The 19,418-nt window shown below is 32.0% G+C and overlaps 1 protein-coding gene across 1 annotated transcript in view; it reads left to right on the top strand.

The window, feature by feature from the left end:
* The window catches only part of LOC132704695 (uncharacterized), a 338,277-nt gene that overhangs the window by 68,755 nt on the left and 250,104 nt on the right, over window positions 1-19,418 (top strand). The gene's annotated exons all lie outside the window — the stretch shown is intronic.

Genomic DNA, 19,418 nt, shown 5'->3' with positions numbered 1-19,418 from the left:
AAGTTTCGTCCAGATAATAGATATACTTGTGTTCCCTTCGAAACTGTCTAACTGTTCTCGTCATTGTCAGCATGTGATTTCGTATTTTTCTATTGAAAGTGATTTTCTGTATCAAGTATGTATATATATATATATATATATATATATATATATATATATATATATATATATATATATATATATATATATATATATATATATACATACGTCAGGCTGCACGATCCGCATGCTACACTGTATACTCCTTGGTTTTCCAGAGTAATTTTTTGTTTTGGGTTTCTTAGTATTGCTCCGATGGTATGGTCAGGTTTGTATGCCGTTGATATGTCGTGTTTCCGTAATATTCGGCCGATTTTGTCAGTAACCCCCTTGATGTATGGCAGGACAGCGATCGATCTTCGTTGGGTCTCGTCCTGCACTCTCTGCTGCGGCTGTTGTTGTTTACCGATTTCCTTGCTGATGGTGCGCCTTTGGTATCCGTTTTGTTGAAGACAGGTACTAATTTTCTTCAGTTTTTTATCTCTGTTCCTCTCGTTTGTGAGCCTGAAGGACCGAGCAATTAATGTATTTGCCACTGCCTGTATCTGTGATGGGTGGTGATGAGATTTAGCGTTCAGATATCTATTAGTGTGTGTTAATAGCAGAGCGATGTGCAGCAGCCAACGGGGACATCGCAACTACGATCGGGCGAAATTAACAACGCGACAATTCAGGGGGCGGAGCCACCTCCCCCCACGCACAAGCAGCACCGTTACCATCTCCGGCGCAGAGTATAAATACCGCACGCACCGCCGATAACCTCCCAGTGTTCGAAGTGTTTTCGGTGCGCGAGCATTGAAGATGCCAAGTGAGATTTTGGCGAAACGTCTGCAGGATTCCAGTCGGATGCAAGATTTGCAGGATTCCAGTCGGATGCAGGATTCCAGTCGGAGTTCAACGAGCGAACGGATGATATCCCGGAATATAGTGTCATCACATTTTTCCATCCGTGAATCAATACGTGAGGATATATATATATATATATATATATATATATATATATATATATATATATATATATATATATATACATATATATATACATATACATATATATATATATATATATATATATATATATATATATATATATATATATATATATATATATATATATATATATATATATATATATATATATATATATATATATATATATATATATATATATATATATATATATATATATATATATATACCGTGTACACGGTGTTGTCGAAACGATTGGAGCGCGAGCATTGAAGATGCCAAGTGAAATATATTTTTATATTGTTAATCATCAAAAATAATTCTACATGTAACACCCTCAACATATTTATATAAAACTATATACTATCCACGCACAAATTCATCCAAAATCCTTATAAAGTTTTGATGTTAAATGAAAAAATTGAAAATTAAATTGTCTAGCAACTTTTTACCTGCCAACTTTTGGACTAGGGTATGTGGGTTCAAGTTACTATTGTAGTTTTTAGTTTCTATATTCCAGATATTTTTCCATAATTTAAAACACCCTTTGTTCAAAACCGGTACGGTCTGGAACTATGCATACATCAAACAGTTTTGAGACCATTAAACTCCATTATACCCATTGTTATGTAACGCCGTCTGAACAACATATCGCCTCATTTCTCTTTGGCCACCGATATATAAAAAAAGTTAGAAGTTTTGTGAAAATTTTGTTCTCAAGATGTGGTGCGATAATTTTGAATACTTTTGAATTGTAATAAAATAAACCTCATCTTTTATAAAAAAATAATTTCATATTTAAAAGACCATACAATAAGCAATGTCTTTCCATAACAATTTTGTCAGTAAATTTAGGAGATTAAAATTCTAGTTTGTTCAACTTTGCGCACTTTGCGATATCTCGAAAAACATTTTTTCAAAACTTCAAGGACTACAACATACTATTTTTTTTTTTAATTGAGTGAAAGTCATTATGCATAGGGCAAATGTTTTTATGGGGCAAGAAACAGTCACCTGGTAGGTACAAAAACGAATTCGACGATGTTTCACACAGTATCGATTTATTAACGAATTTAAAACATTTTACTGCAGTAGGCTTTTAGTAAGTTTGGGCTAATGCATTTATAAAATAGAGCTACAGCAATTTGATCAGGATTGCAGTTGCAACTTTAGGTGCGCTCTTGCATGTCAAAGTGCTGAAACTTAAGAGAATAAAATGTGTCTAGCAGTTGATGTCAGCGTAATAGCAAACTACATTCAACATGCGAGCTTGAGATATTGTTTAAAAAACCGTATATTCGCTATCACGCAACAGTGGAATACAATTGATCGAAAAGACGCTAGATCTTTTTTTTTTTGAAAAACTCGATTAGTTTTGGTTAGTTGTTATTTTAATTTCATGGAGATTTAAGCCCATTAACAACTGTGAGTTTTCCATTATAGGCGTTACAATTTTTTGGCCCAGAAATCTGATTTCATTTCGAATATTTTACTTCATTTGATTTAGGGAACTGTAAGAACAAGTAAATTTATTGAAATTATGTGCTCTAAAAAAATTGCCTTAAGAGAAACATGGTGTACCTTGCAGTGCCAGATGTGACTCCATCTCGCTGGTCCAGAATGGTTTGATGATCCTCTGTCTGGTAACGCCACACCAAACTGCATTTTATTGGGTGAAATTCTGGCTCTTGAGTCAGTCTCAAATCTTCTGTTAGAAGTTAAAGTGCGCTTCGTCACTCACGATAAGCCCGTCGAGGCAATTATTTTTTACTCTGCATAAACACCAGAAGGGAATATCAAGTTGAACTCTCTGTTGGTACTCGATAGATCGCAAGTGATCGTCAATCTGTATTTTGGAACTGCCAACTTCTTTTTGATTTTCTTTTTTTTTTGTTTGGTGTTGTATTTTTCGACGGTCCATTCTCCCAAGCTTCTACTTTTTAAATCTGAAACAAGATATGAATTTCACGAAACATAAAGCTTGTGTTTCAAATGCCATTCGTCATTTCGGTTCAGTTAAGGAAGTTTATTACCAAATTTTCCGATGCGAACAGACTATTGCATTTCCAGAAACGATGTATCTCGATTGGTGAGGTGTTAATATCCCTTGATTGAAACGATAATGCTCCACGATTTATGGCTAAATTCGAGATTAGTTTATGCAGAAGATTTGGATTTTGCCTTAACTTGTTCTGCTACGGGATTAGTTATCGACGGAATATCGTGGAATGGTATTCGTACAGCTTATTAGAAGTTTCAGAGAACTGAGAGCGATATTGTCAAAATTTTGTTGCGGTTACAGCTCAAAATGTTCTTCCTATCGCCGTTTTGCCAAATCTACCTAAAAGTAATAATTTTTATAATATAAACCTAGATATTTTAAATGGAATATCCTATAGGTTATTCGGGGTTTGCATTTTGCCAAAATTTTAAATTTATTGTATCTACTACATCTAGCTTCAACCTCTTTTAAATTTTAAATTTATTTCAATAAAAAAGCTCACTAACCCAAGTTCTGTCAGGTACATTCTAACATCGCAGTGTTTTTCATTTAACGATAAAATTCCACAATCACCTACAGGATGTTTACAAAATATATTTCTTTTATATGCAGTATACAAGGAAGAAATTATTTTTGAATGGGATATGTGAGGTTGAAATCTGAGTAATAAATATTTAATAAAGGGAGATAAGAGTGTTTGCATTTTAACGCAATGCCAATATCTTAACGGGCTGATATAATTTTGCTAGTGCAGAATAACATTTTCATGTATTCAAAACCATAGGTAAATTAGAAATTTAACTTAACATAGGTTAACAAAATGTCCTGCTAATATTTCGTTAAGCGTTACCCATAAAATAACCATTTTTTGTTTCAACAATACGGATGTGGTTTGTAAGTAATTTCTTTTTTTAGTGTGTTAGTTACAACGAATGAACGGCAATGAAGGGGAATTTTCAACCTCGATATCGTATCTGCTGTTGTATTTTTTTTGTGAAAAAGTGACTTTTTGCAAGTGAAAAGGTGTTTCTGGATATTGCTGTTAAAAAATCTGTGAAGTTTGCAACGAACTTGGCGGATGTACTCAAATGCACGGAATGTGGTCTCCATTATCTCTGAAAGTGTGTTTAATTTATGTATGTATTTATAATGTAATCGTGTAATTCAAAATTTCTTACGCCAATGATTTTTGCCCCTATGTTCTCCCACCTTAACGTGGGACATATTTAGGAACTATTTATATTTAGGTAACACTTCTCGCTCCACTTGTCCCTTGCTTAAATGTCTATATTCTCATACCAACAATAGCAATTTTATGATTGACTTATGCCGTTTATTTTAGTTGGACGGCTATGCTTAAACTGTTAAAATTTTTGAAAAATTCTGGTATTTTGGCATTTTGACAGGATATACGTGAAAAGCGTAAAGTACTATAGCATTATAGCATTTATTTTATTTATTTTTGCGATTTTTCGAACAAAAACAATGAGGTTATTTTGTTTTTAGTTGCTAAAAAATATTTAAATTTAGAAACATACTGTAATGTTTAAGGAAACAAATTATCCCCAGACATTTTCAAAAAATCTTGTTTTCCAATTCAAATTTTGAACAATAGCTGAGGCATATTAAACTTTGGTTATAAGACTGTGTAATGTAACAAACATGTTATTTCTAATTACAAGTACGGAATTTAGAAGAATCTTAATTAAATAGAGATCGACAGTCACAATGTTCTTAATACCAACGACTCTAGGAAGGAGGCAAAAAAAGGCGGCAGAATTTTTTTCACTGCGACATTTCATCAACATACAGGCGTCATAAAGCCAGATTACGAGCTACTTTATTTGCTAGCGCCAATTAGAATGTTTTATTCCAATAATAAAACGGCGTTCCATTTTATGTCGCTGTTGCAATAACTCTAATTCTCGGTCGTATATTTTGGGATTTTATTAATGTAGTTTTACCGTCGCAGAGACAAAATAAAACCAGAAAGGTCCAAAGTATACTAAAATTGGTTTCTATATATATATATATATATATATATATATATATATATATATATATATATATATATATATATATATATATATATATATATAATATGCCCGAATCCCTTCAGGGGCTGCTTCGTCGTTTCGCGAAAATTATGGAAAATTTGCAAGAGAAAGTTTTCCGCAGATGTCGAAATCATTTTTCGCTATTAACGCGCTAGGTCTGACACTAGTATAAAAAGTAGCAGCTTTCGATTAGTATAAAGACTGTAGTAAATATTTTATTAGACAAAAAATAAAGAAAATTATTAATTTCTCGACAACCGTATTATACAAAAGTAACCAGAAAGCGATGACAGACTGGAATATGCAATAACCGACAAGGTGTCCAATTTAAAAAAATTAAAAGCAGCGGCAACGTCACATTGGTGTCTAAGTTAATTATATTCATCAAGAACGATGCATCTGATAAGAAAAACAAGAGAGGTGACATTGATGCAAAAATGAATAGACCATCCGAAGAAAATATTTAGCAGAAAAAAAATGAGTAGTGCAATATTTTTTTCGTCATAAATATGCTATACGAATGGTGCACCAACGCCACTGGTGGAGATAAGTTGTTGTGCACAAGCTCTTAAGGTAACTCATAAACTGACTTAATGAATAATCTATGTCTAGTTTGGCACCTTATATTGTCGTGTGATAAAAGTATAATGATATCTAAGTCCTGCTCAACAGACCGTGATATTCAATTTTTCCATGCACCAGTTCAAAAAGAAATTCTACCCAGTTGAACTCTACATTTGCAGAGATGTTAGTTATGAACGCAGTTCCTCCAAAACGCTGTAATCATAATTGTGATCTGAGTGCCCAACTTATATGCAAAAATGTATGGTTAACTCTTTCAAGTGCATCAATGTTGGTTTGAAAATATGGGGAACCAAACTACAGAACAATATTCCATTATTGAACTCACCAGAGGGCAATAGTGTCTGGTTGAATAAATGGAAGAAATTGAGAATTTCTGAAAATACCCACCTATTTTTAAACCTTAATAGGTACCGCATTAATATGACCATTACATTACATTACTTACTTTGCAAGAAAAGCTGATAGTATAACATTTTTCTACATTTAACTCCAGCTTGTTCTCCTGACACCAAACACAGAAACGATCAAGGTCCAGCATCGAAAGCTTCTAATCAATGGTGTTCTCAAGTATTTTACAAGCTTTTAAACATTTAATATATCATTAACAAGCCTTAGGAACACCAGAAGTTACGTGAATTATATTAGAAAAGTAATAACCCATCCTCACACACTGCGTCCGCCCAGTGAGGCTCAAAAAGCGAAGAAAGTGTAGAGACTTATTTAGGCACACCATCTGGACCCGCAAAGAGCTTTGGTGGCATCTTACTTAATTGATCAAATAATTCTGTATATTAACGCTATGATTATTCTTCATACTTAAGTCTGGTGACTTTAACGAATTAGGATTTTTAACACAAACGGTCTGGAAAAACTCCAACCAAATAACCTGGCTCTATTTTGACCTGGGAAGAGTGTGACTTGATATCTTATCAATGTAATACTTCCAAAAAGAATTTGGATTTTCCCTCAACAGTATATCACTATCTGCTATGTAATTAGAGTAGCATACCTCAGAAAGCCATTTACAATCAGCAAGATTGTCTTGTCTGCTATCCAAGTATATGTTGATACGACACCTAGGTTTTTTGAGTTTGGTGAGTATTTTAATAGTTTGGTGTCATAATTATCTAGCCCTGCTGTGTGCATATATTTAAAGAGTGGTTTGTGATGTTCTCAGTAAAAAACTGTTTTAAAATTGGATGCGCATACAGAATGAAGCCTCCCTAGTCGTCAAGCCACTTCTAAATCCAAATTGTTTGTCACTTGCATTACCTTCAACTAAAAGGAACATTGAGTTTTGTGTTATTTGAAGAAATAATTTTCAGGGTGTTACTAATCAACCTGATTAGTATTAAATCGCTACATTTAGTGGGTCCATTCTTCCTAGATTGTGGCAACAAATAAAATCAAATTTGAGAGCAGAAACAATTGCAAGTGAAATAAATTTAATAAAAAATGTAATTAATTACATACCTGTCGAAAGCTCGAAAAATACAGTACAGAATATTTTAAAAATTGAAGATTTGCCCACAAAGTAACCTAGCAATTAATTATAATTGATCTTAATGACGACTCTAAGAGTGAAAGTGGAATAGAAAGAAGATTTTAAATAAGTACGTACTGGTTTAGGTAATTATTGATAATTTTTATATTTTAAGTGTGATCGCAATTTCTATTAGTACTAATTTGATTTTATTATATCTAAATAAACATGAAAGTCCGTCCCTGATGTTTTGTCTTACAATACCAGTTGTTCAGGTATTTTATTGCAGGTTGACAGGACCAAAATTTAAAACAAGAAAACGCGAGGGAATAAGAAAGCTAAATTTTAAAATTTTCAATGAATTTAAAATGATAAAATAACTAGAAATGAAGATGACGAATGTACATATTATATAGAAAAGGGTTCAGGTTTTATTATAATTTTAATTCTATAAATATAACTTATAAAAACGACCAACACAACAATCGAAACGACAAAACGGAAAATCTAATCTTTCGCGTGGAAAGCTTATGTTTATTGAAGATCTAACGTAAACGGATAAAAGAACGTAATCGGCTCGAAATAAGTCTCCTTCCCCCTTTTTTGTAACTGCGCAGCCGTGAAAATAATGATAACTACAGAAATTCGTTTTTCAAGAGGCTCAAAACGTCCCCATTGTATGTCCGTTTATGTAGTTAAAAATCGCGCCATCTTTACACATTGACTACCTTTTTTTTTCCTGTATAAAAAATCGCATTAAACCAATAGTAATAAAATATAAATAAATGATTAAAAATATCATAGATTCCGGAGATATCCGCAAAGGAGCAAACATTGGGATTTGTGTAATTTTTTAACTGAAAAAGAATTCTTAAATATTTAAGACATCTGCAATTACTTAGGAATTATCATCAACGTTATTATTAGATTAAGTTTAATCAAAAATAAATAAATAATTTTAACAAATTAACTGGATGGTGATCACTTACACATCTACAAAAAAAAGCAATCTCACTATTAAACTGACCCGTCAATCGCAGAACACACTGTACAGTGGTTAAAAAAAGCGATTTTAAAGATCGTCTTTGAAATTGAAAAGTTTAAAAATGTGCGTACTTCCACTGTTACTTTTACTATCTTTTAACATGATTGATGTACCTTTCTTAATTTTTCCTCTAACCACAAAGTTACTTTTTTGATTCACCATTGAAATTTCTGTTCGTAATTGTTGCTAATCTTAATTTTATAGGACATAGATTATGTTGATGTGTAAAAGTTTTATAATTGCATTGAAGTTACTCGGATCTGTGGCAGAGAGGATCCTAAGCTAGAAAGAAGAAAAAAGCACAGAGAATAAGAAACGGACCAAAGACAATAAAAAAAAAGATAAGTCATCAACAGACGATAATATTTCTAATGAGTTGTTGATGACAGATCAAAAGATGGCCTTGAGCGTCCTGAGAAATAAAAATATTTCGAAATGTGACCTGCGTGGCATAATACTGTCAAAAAAAATGGTCATGGAAATTCATTTGGCGTGGCAAAAGTGCTTGCGTAGGTTTTCGGGAAATAAATCGAAAAAAAGAAACCGAAAAAAGCAGTACTTTATCAGTTGCTTGCAAGTGTCTGTCCAAATTTAAGGTCTTAAATTTTTATTCGCCAACTCCGAACAGTTACTTACACCCCCGAGTGTTTTATGGTCCTTCCCAATTCTATTCGGTCGTAAATATGTACCGTGGCTCGATTTCCCGGGCAGTTTACCAGATCTCCATTGATCGATGGTAGCAACGGAAAAAGAACAAAATAGGACACTTTATCAGGCTAAGTGGGACACTGCCGGCTTGACAAATTTAATTTTTTGAACGGTATTTTTGTGTCGCAAAAGTCGTTAGGATAGGGGCGAAAATGTACGAAATGGTTTACCCACTATGAGGATAGTGACGGGAAGAAATTCAGGGTTTTCCGAAACTGTCAATCAAGTCGAGTTTTAGAATCATCTAAAGTTCATTTGATAAGTGTTGTTAATTATACGGTCTGTTTCATAAAAGTGTGGCGATATGTTTGTATGATACGGTATTTGTTTTAATATTTAAATGCGATGTTGTCAACTCGTTCGGAAAAATTAGAGCATTTAACTGCAGCCTTTGTAATATGTAAAATGGACCTAAAGCTAGTCAAATGTATTGCGAAGACTTTAGTAAAGCACATAGACATGGGCTTACTAAAAGTATTAAATGGAATGGGTTAATTTTTTTCCGGTAATATTCGTCTTTATTAATTATAAATAAAATTAGTGGTATACTTACTTTGCTTTACTTTTGGCAGCTATTAAATATTGTTTTGGTAAATAAAATTTGAAAATTAATTCTTTGTTTTTAATGGCCAAAAATAAAAACAATATATAATAATAAAATATAATAATAATCTTTATTAAGACATTTTATATTATTTCATAATATTTAGAGAAAATAACTTAATACCAATACCAACTAATATAGTTACACATCTCAAACGGTGAAGTCTAGCTTAAGATCTTGATCTCAGCTACTCAACATTATCTGAATATTACAATAATAATGGAACAACAAATTAATAATAATGATAGTCCAAAAATTCATTATTAGTTAAATATTAATTTGTTTAGGACAGAGAGTTTTGTAATTCCAATAAATTGAACTTAATTTTTTTCCTAAATACTAGAACTCTGCTGGATTCAAAATATTTATTATCCAGACATATCCAGAATGTATTTCATAACCTTAAATAGAACAATTGCGAGTAAAAATTGAAACCGTTATTTAGTTTTGAGCCATTTCAAAGCAAATATTTTTTTTGATATACGATCAAACTTTCTCAAACCATAAACGAATCGGGCACAGCTGTTCTGGACCTTCTTGAATACATAGTTCGTACGAACACATCTTGAAAAAATGTTCTTATTTATATTCTTTCTTTATTGGTAAATAAACACAAAATATTTAAAAATTAATTATTTAATAATAACGAAATATGTTTTAAAGCAAGTTGGAATATTTAAATTTACATATATTCCTTCATTTTATGTTCAGGGCTCACAAGATAGCGATTGAATGCAATGAATATTATTATAATTACTTCAAAATTCGTCAAATTGGCAAGGTATTAAAAAACTCTATCTAGGAAATAATTGAATAGGCGGTTTATACAAACATCCGACTCTCTTAAAGTCCATTTTCGTATTACAGAAATTGGAGGTTATTGGAAAGTCCTAATTTCCGCCAAGGAATTGTTATACATTAGACAAGGTAAACAAGTCTAAACAAGCTTTTGGGGATTTCTGTTGATTGGTTGGTTGATTCCGGTGTACACTGCAGACTTTTGAAGTACAGTAACTTCAATTGACTTCTTCTGACTGCATATTGTAGGAAGCTAATCCGTATTCGTATATAACAGTACACTGTTATGAAAATTGAGATATTGATTGTGACATTGAAGAAAAACATTTTCTTCCCTAAAACTTCAAAATTTAGTAATGCGATAATACGCCAATGAAAATAAATTGTTGGCAAAATTCAATATCAATTTGCTTCCGTTTAAAATTCACCGAATTGATATTATGCCAATCACAATTAGATTTATGTGTTGCGAATGTCCATAGCAGTAATCGACTCCAAATAAGCAAATCAACTCATAAATTCCAATTACTAAAAATAGACGAGTCTGCGTTTGCGAAATCAGCTCCGCACGATCACTAATTGCTGATAATTTTATGATTTAAATTACTCGTTGGGAATTTGTCGAATATACACAAGGGCTTAAATGCCACAACATAAACGCTTTTGTTGTATCCTGACAATCCATATTGATATATGTATGTAATTCAATATGCATTATGTATGCAGCGCATTTTTTAAAAATATAATGTCAATTGTAAACAACTTTCACTAACAACTTTTACTAATTTTATTTATAAGTTTCTGACCAAAAGTGGTTTAGAACCAGCACTACTTAACTACTGAAAAGATGAGATGAGATGAGAGATGAGACTTTTATTATAAGATTCTTTTCATTTTCGGTCCCAGTTTCTCGCTTACTTTGCATAATTCTTTTCTCTTTACACCCTACATGGATTTAATAAATTAATAGTAAAAAATAAATGTTAGTAAATAACACCTTTTTACTCCAATAATAAAAAATTCTTAAGTATAAAAATTAGGTGCTAATTTAAATAAAATAAAATAAATATTCTATGTCCAATCCTATCCTAGTTGATACACTCTCGTGCCCTTTTAATAATAGTAATAATAATAATACAAGTTTTTTATTTCAATTCGTTTTGAGTAATATTTCCTTGATACATTTAATAGAATTGGTGGTAGTGGGTTTGGTAGCAACATATTCTAGGTTTGATTGTTATATCTATGCATTATATTTCCGGTGACCTTATTTCTATTTTTGAATATAAATATAAGATTTTCGTAAATATAAATTGCATACACAGTCATTACTTGATCTTCTTTGTTTTATATCAGAAGCACTACCCCAAAATATTATGTCACATCGTAAAACAAATTCAGAATGAGCACAGACGCAAAGAGTTTTTCCAGTACCATTTTGTATCTCTGCATTTTAAGCAACACAATTTGTAATATGGTCAAGTTTTTTCAAATTGTTCGAGATTTACTTTAGTAAATTGAAAAATGACGGTGCTAGTTGATATATTTTTCAAATACGCATGCTTAGAAAATAATTCATATTTGTTCCTAAATTCAATTATTCTGGAATACATTGCCATTTCAAATAGTTAAAAAGAAAAAAAGAGAAATATGAGGGCACGTTTCACGCAATTTACTCCTCTGGATTACAGTTTTCGGAAGTTTATGAAAGATTTTGTTGATGCGTCTGCCATTACTACTGAACACCGTTCGAGGCAGCGAATTTGGAGGCTGCCGTAGAATTGAAAAATGTTCTTTATTCAATTACGACCGACGAAGAACTTAATTTATATTTGTTAAATTATTATTAACATTTTATATTTAAGAATTTGTTGTTATTTTTAAATACAAAAAAATAATTAAATTTTACTTTATTACTTAAGGTATAGGGTACAGGGGTACGTTCTCTACTCATTTAAATCCTACCCATATATTTACATGTCTACGTTCGAAAGTTAGGGTGCCGTCGTAAATGAAAGGTCCAATAATTCTACACTTCTACATACCAATGAATACATTGAATGAAGTTTTCCCTTGCATTCGTACATGCTGGTTTATTCTTGGATTATCAATCCGCTAGTTGAGGAGCTGCATTCGTCCATGAGTATTATATTATTCAAGAAATCTACATTTTAATATATTTTTTGAAATAAGTAGTTACAAAACCCCAGACGGTTTTGATTATCTTCTGACCTGAGTGCTTGATTAATGTGTATTGCAAACGTTTTGTAGCCATGGGCATGTAAAGTATTTTGCTTACGTTTTCTGGGTTTGTTGAGATCATGAGCAAATTATCTAGTTGATTTCATGGGATTATTGTTAGCCTTAAATAGAAATATATTGTAGAAAAATATAGAAAAATTAAAAATAAACTAACTTCATTAATAATCTGTTGTTGTTCTACGGCAGTTCCATGTCTATTTTTAATATTTTAATAATTGTTTATGTAAACTGATTTGTTGGACTATTTTATTTGTATCTTATATTTAATTTCATGACAGTTTCTGTTAATAAAGTAATTTGCGCTGTTAGATATCGATGAGTTGCAATAAAAACATCACGAAAATGTAATAGATTTTTTCTTTTTTTTTCACCTTCTCACCTAAAAATGTAGTTCAGGGCCATATTATGGTTAAAATAATATAATAATATAATATATATAATATATAATAAAATATAATGTACTAAAGTGACGATATATTGCGTTTTCAGAGTGATGATTAAATTTTGATTGATTAAAAATTTGAATAAATTGAAAAAACAATCGTTTGTATTTAAATTTAATCATACTGAGTTAGAGAGCAGAAAAAGTGGCCATGAAAATGTGTTCTTCATTTTAAAAAATAAAGGCAGGAGGCAATAAAAACCAAAATTGAAAATTTCCATTTGTTCGAATATTTTCTATCATTCGTAGTTAAAGGGTAGGGAATCTTATTTCGAACGCCCTGTGCAACATCTCAAAAAATATAATGCGTTTTAAGACCATAGGCGTACATAGAGTAAATTTTGGAGGGGGATAGTTATAGGGTCCAGGACACTCCTTTAAAGTGCAACCTAACCGTATATACGTGTATACAAAGCCAAGTTTCAACAAAATTTGTGAAAAAAGTATTTTATAAATGTTGCTCGAAATGAACGACATACAACGAAAAATACCCAAAAATAAGAACTCCAAAAATATCTAAACTCTAAAAAAATCAGGCACAACTGTTTAGGGCACAAGTCTACTAATAAATAAAAATTAATTGGACCTACTTATAGGTCCACCAAGTATGGCAAACCCTTTGCCAAACACCTAGTATAGTTTATTAAAAAAAAACTGATAACGTTGAAATGTTTGGACCTTGACGCACCGTTAACGCAGAACGGTAAACGCTCGCGAAACCTGCACTCAAAATCAGCAATGTCATTAGTTGCCCAATTTGCGGTGTTCCGGCGAATTAAGCGATGGTTCTCAATCACCCGTGAAAATATTCCCGCCGGAGTTGTGAAATCTTCGTCCTTTAAATCGGCGGCGGCGTTACCAAATTCCAACAAACGTTTGTATCCGAAGTATAAAAAGCTAAAAGACCGACCCGAATTGCAGTTTCCTCTAAATACTCGGCTGTGCACGCAGTAGATTTTTCCGAAATGGATTTGTGGCTTTATCTAGTGATCGTTAGCATGGTAACTGTGACTGAGTCGATGGAAAGGAGTTCGATGTACGTGAAACGGAAGGAGTTGAACGATCAGGCCATGTCGGGATCCGGTTATTCCTATACGATGCACTCTGGAGAACCGAAGTCTTCGCTGGAAGCGGAATTTGACAGAGAGGCGACTTTAGGAAAGTTGAAAGAGTTGGGTTACCATCCGTTGACTGTCGAAAGGTAGGATTATATTTCGGTAATAAAAAAGTTCTTTCATGTACCCACATGTTATAGCCAGTCATAGCCAGTTTAGTCAGTTTAAACTTTCAATAAAAGTTTACTTTATATATATCTGAAAATATTTTGGTTGGAATTTATTATAGCAATTTTTGGTAAAAATAAATTAAGATTAAGACAAAACCAAAAATTTTAAATAAACAAGTCACAGTCGTTTAGCAGAACTAAAGTGGTATTTGTTTATAAAGGCCTTAGAAACATAAGCATTTAGGTATAGCTCAAAGTCATTAAATAATTTTATTTTGCTTTTATGAAGAACTTTGAGAAATAATTAGGCAATATCAGTAGAATTTTATGCCAAGAAGGTGCAATGAAGTTATTAAACACAAAAGTCATAAAACTAGGTATTAAATATTTAAATTTGTTTGTGTGTAATATAATCATTTTATATTTGTCGATGTTATATTAGTTTTTTCCGCTACTAATTAGATTTTTGTCATAACATTTGTTTTATAACTTAAATGCGATACTAAAAGTTAACCCGCCACAAAATATATTTCATTGACCACCACTGTATAGGCAAGCATACTTTACAAACTATGAAATACAGCTAAAACCAGGCAAATTTCTTTAAAACATAAACTCTTTATGCATTTTTGAATTTATCGATCCACCAACCACCAAAGTTTTATGACAAACTTGAGTGATTTATCCAAAAAACATTTATTGTAAAATTTTTAAAAAAATCATTCACGCTATCAAAACATCATTACAACAATTTACAAAATTTTGGAAATAGTGCTCCAAAAAATTCCAAAAGAAACATTTTTTAGTATTTTGCACTCCCGACGATAAAAATTTAAGTCGAAATATCGTCCGTTTCATTTGATAAATTAAAATAAATATCAAGTCTGCTGAGAATCTTCCTTTTTACTTTGTAATTTAATTAAAGCCAATATTAAAATAACATTAAGCAGAGTCGCGAAAGCAATTTGGTATCTAGATAAATATTTCAAATACAAATGGTATATTATGCAACGACATTAATAAACGGTAGTTTAGTCACGAGTTTCATTTGGCATGAGCAGAGTGCCACTGATCAAGTACTCAGTAAACGAGTAGCTAAAGCAGCAAAATAGTTTTGGTTAGTTTTAGTTAGTTGAAGAAGACCAAAATATTAATTATATGAATTAATAACAAGGTACAAGTTTAATTTTACAATTCACTCTGTTAACTTTAAAATTTAAGTTAATTCTAACTTTAATAGATGTTTACGACAACCACCGTTACTCAAAACCGGAGGATAATATTATGTGCTGATAAAAAATAAGTTCTCATCAGAGAGAAACTTTCAGAATTAAGAAAGTCCGCAGGAAAAACTAAACGTTTCCTATTTTTGCTTGTTTGTCATTTCGTGACAGTATAAAGGCAATGAAAATAGTCGCATCACATTTTAGATTTCTACAAACATGTACGAATAATACGAATACCCAGCATTCAGAATTTCCTTTTGTGCCATCTCATTTGGTGCACGTTTCTAAGTAAAAACAACACACAATTTCCAGATCATATCGTTCATTTCATTTCAATTCATTCCAGCTATTATAAAATTTAGATAGATGTATCCAAGCCACAAGCTGCTGCCAGTAACACTTCCTTAACTAAGATGACGTGTCATTTATTCAAATGAAAATGCTTTCAAACTTTGCCGGCGAACTAATTTATGGTCATGATTAATGTAAAATTTTAATTAAATATTTCATTGCTTTTGATCAAAATTTCCTAATTAGATGAGGAAGTTTTAATTCTTCGGGCAAACTTTATATTAAAATTAAGCGGTTGTGCGCCGAGAAGTTAGTGGGATTTGGCGACAGGTTGTCTCGGGATCAAATGAAATATTTCTGATACGAAATGATAATTACGTTTACACTGAATATTATTTATGTACTAAGAGGTGCACAAAGCCCTATCTTTTGACATTTTTAGTCTGCTGAAATCACTTCCTGTTTAACCGGAAGTAATTTCAACCTTGCAATATCGTTATCATCATTATTTTAATGAGAATATCCAAGCAAAATGGGTGGTTTCTATTTAACACTGATTGCTGTTTAGCCGGAAGTGGCTTCAACCAACGAAATATGTTTAAAATGAGAATTTACTGCGTATACAGCCTATGATTTTAATGAAATCGGCGTATGTTGACTTTTTCGAGAATTTTCATTTCAGCTGCAATAAAAAAGTTTTATTTCGGGGGATGCGCTCGGCATGAAAATTTTATTTCGAGATTCCATTTTTAATTACAGCAGCGGTTTTTTTTTGCAACATACTTCCTAGATTCAACATTTTATTGCTGTAAAGGAAAGTCGTTTCTGGAATTGCCGCCTAGAAATTTCATTATTATAATTACGGTTGTTTTATATATTTTTATATTATTCTATATTGATTTTCTACCCCCTATTGTAAAATACCTAATTATACACCGATTTAGAGTGTAGAAAGTGTCATTCTACTAAGTCAGTTTCGTTTCCCACGGATCCGAGCCACTTCGGACATTGACCGCACGATTTTGCAGAAATGTACCCAAAAACTAGAAAAAGTATAGTATGCAACACGTTTATTAAACTTTTGAAGTCACATTTGTTGGATAATATAATGTAAACATGCTTTCAAAGCAAATTTTACAAACGGTGATTATAGGGCTATGTTTTATAACTTGTTAAACAAACATAGATAATAAATAATTAATATAAATAAAAAATAAGTAAGTAAATGCAAATTTTGGTAATAATATTAAGAGAAATTGGGAAATAGGTTCATTCGATTTTTTTAATAACTTTCCGTTTGGCTCTGGATACTAATCATATTTCCAAGCAAAGAAAAATGATCTTTTTGGTACCTATTAACGTAATTGCCATAATTTTAATTTTTACCGCGTTTCTTAGCCAACGATGCATATTAAAAAGTTAAGTCTAGTCAAGACAAAAAATCCGACCAATTATAAACTAGACCAAATCCTATCTGAGTAGGACAAACTGCTATATAGTAAAAGTAATTACATCTTCAAAACATTTTACTACAATATTATAACTTATAAATAACTTTAGACCTTGTTCTCACGCTCACAACTAGTTTTTCTGTCCTTTTTATGTTTACATTAAATTTTTTCTCCTTTTTTTTGTTTCTTATTTCTTAACAAATACTATACCAAGCCAAAGAATTAAATCTTCTTATGACAATAAGTGTTTTCGGTGTTTTCTGAGTATTTATCAATTTATTATAACCGATATGCGATGGAGGTGATCGGATGTTTTTGGTAGATTTTACCCAAATGTTATTTTGACGTTTGTCAATTTTGACGGTCTGGTCACACATCACTAAGTGAATTTATTCGTGCAGTTTAGGAAAAATGTACGTAGAAACTAATGAAAACAGTATATTATACCACAGGTTGATGAACTTAAAACCTCAATACAATGTTAGACAGTTACGAATAACAGATAGACAGTTGTAAATTACCCAAATTGATAGAAATATTGCCACTAGAATTGAAAAATTAACTTTTATAACTATTATTGTTCCCTGTTATTATTAGAAAAGTTATTGAAATCCAGGTTTTGTATTCTATAAAATTATTAATGTCAACCGAATATAAAATTTTTGGTTGAAATGTGTCTCTAACATTAAACTCGTTTAAGTTTTTGGACAATTACAATTACTTTGTAAGCACAGCTTCCTTTTCCAAAATATTGGTGTCCGGAGTTAAAAATTTCGGTATAAATTATTTTTATGCCCCTTATATATATAAATGACACTGGTGCTAAAAGGATATATGCAAATACATTTCGAAGTTCTTTCAAATTCCATGAAATCTTTCATGTATGCATACTTTTATCCAAACACAGTCAGTGCAATCGGTCCGAAACTCTTCGCAAATATTATATCTTGTCAGGATTCCGCAAATCTGCAATAAACTTTACATTGTGTGGATAATATCCTTCGCTTCGCCGTGAGCTCAATATTGAGGAAAGGGAACATGAATGATAGAAGTTGATTTTGCTTTGGCCAATATGTTTACTCAAACTTTGACAACAGCTCGGTGACCTGCCTCTCGACGGTGTGATATTTACTACACAAGTTGGTAATGATTTTGAACAATCATTTCTTGGAGTTCTGTGTAAAAGTGAGTTTAGTGATTTTCGTTTTTTGGTTAAATCCGGGATTTAAAAATTTATTTTTCTGGATTTGAAACATGGAAGAGTGAAACAGCGTATGTGAAAAGTACAACAAGGTACACCAAATAGAAGAATAAAACTGCAGTTTAAAATTAAACAAAACATACGAGGTGTGTTCAACAAGTAAGGCGACTTTTGTGATCTGGTGGACTACGAATATTCAATCTTCGACATTTTTTTTGTTATGTTGGTACACATGTCCCTAACATATGTTCCCAGCTTCTGCCAGTTTGCACGTTTACTTTTGTGTGAGACAGAAGCGTTAGATATGCTCGGCGATTTTCTGCTGTCAAAAAAAAATGGAACAAACAATTTGCATAAAATTTTGTGTAGAAAATGGAGAGTGGCTGAAGACGTCGGCATGAAACGTGAGCAATAAAATTTGTTCCCAAACTGCCTAATTTTGGACAAAAGGATCGTCAAAGGAGCATCGCTCATGAGTTGTGACTGGTGACGAATCATGGGTATATGGTTATGACGTCGAAACCAAGATCCCAGACTCACCAAAACCGAGAAAAGGACGTCAAGTTCGATCAAATGTCACCATTATACCTACTATTTTCTTTGATTAGCATGGCGTAGTACAGCAAGAGATCTTACCACAAGGTGGTACAGTCAATAAAGAGCATTACCTTGAAGTTATGCACCGCTTGCGAGAAGCAATACGAAGAAAATATCAGGAATTGTGAGGAAAAAATTCATGGATTTTGCATCACCATAATGCTCACTCATAGTCGCTTGTTTTTAAGCAAAAACAAAACCACAATCATGCATCAGCCGCCATGTTCACCGGATATGGCCCCCTAAAAGAACTCAAGGCCGTACCAGAAAGTGGTTACCAGAAGTGCTTCGAGGAAAATAAAAAACGTTGGTAAACATTAATTTTGATGAATAAATAAATATTTTTTTATAACTTAAGTAACCATAGTAAGAGCTTAGTACAACGTCTAAGCTGACAATTTTCTTGAAATTGCGTATTGAAAAGATCGCTTTT

Source organism: Cylas formicarius, unplaced genomic scaffold (genome assembly GCF_029955315.1).
Source record: "Cylas formicarius isolate icCylForm1 unplaced genomic scaffold, icCylForm1.1 PGA_scaffold_7__23_contigs__length_41026272, whole genome shotgun sequence".
Classification (NCBI taxonomy): domain Eukaryota; kingdom Metazoa; phylum Arthropoda; class Insecta; order Coleoptera; family Brentidae; genus Cylas; species Cylas formicarius.
This window is presented reverse-complemented; position numbering and strand designations above follow the sequence as displayed.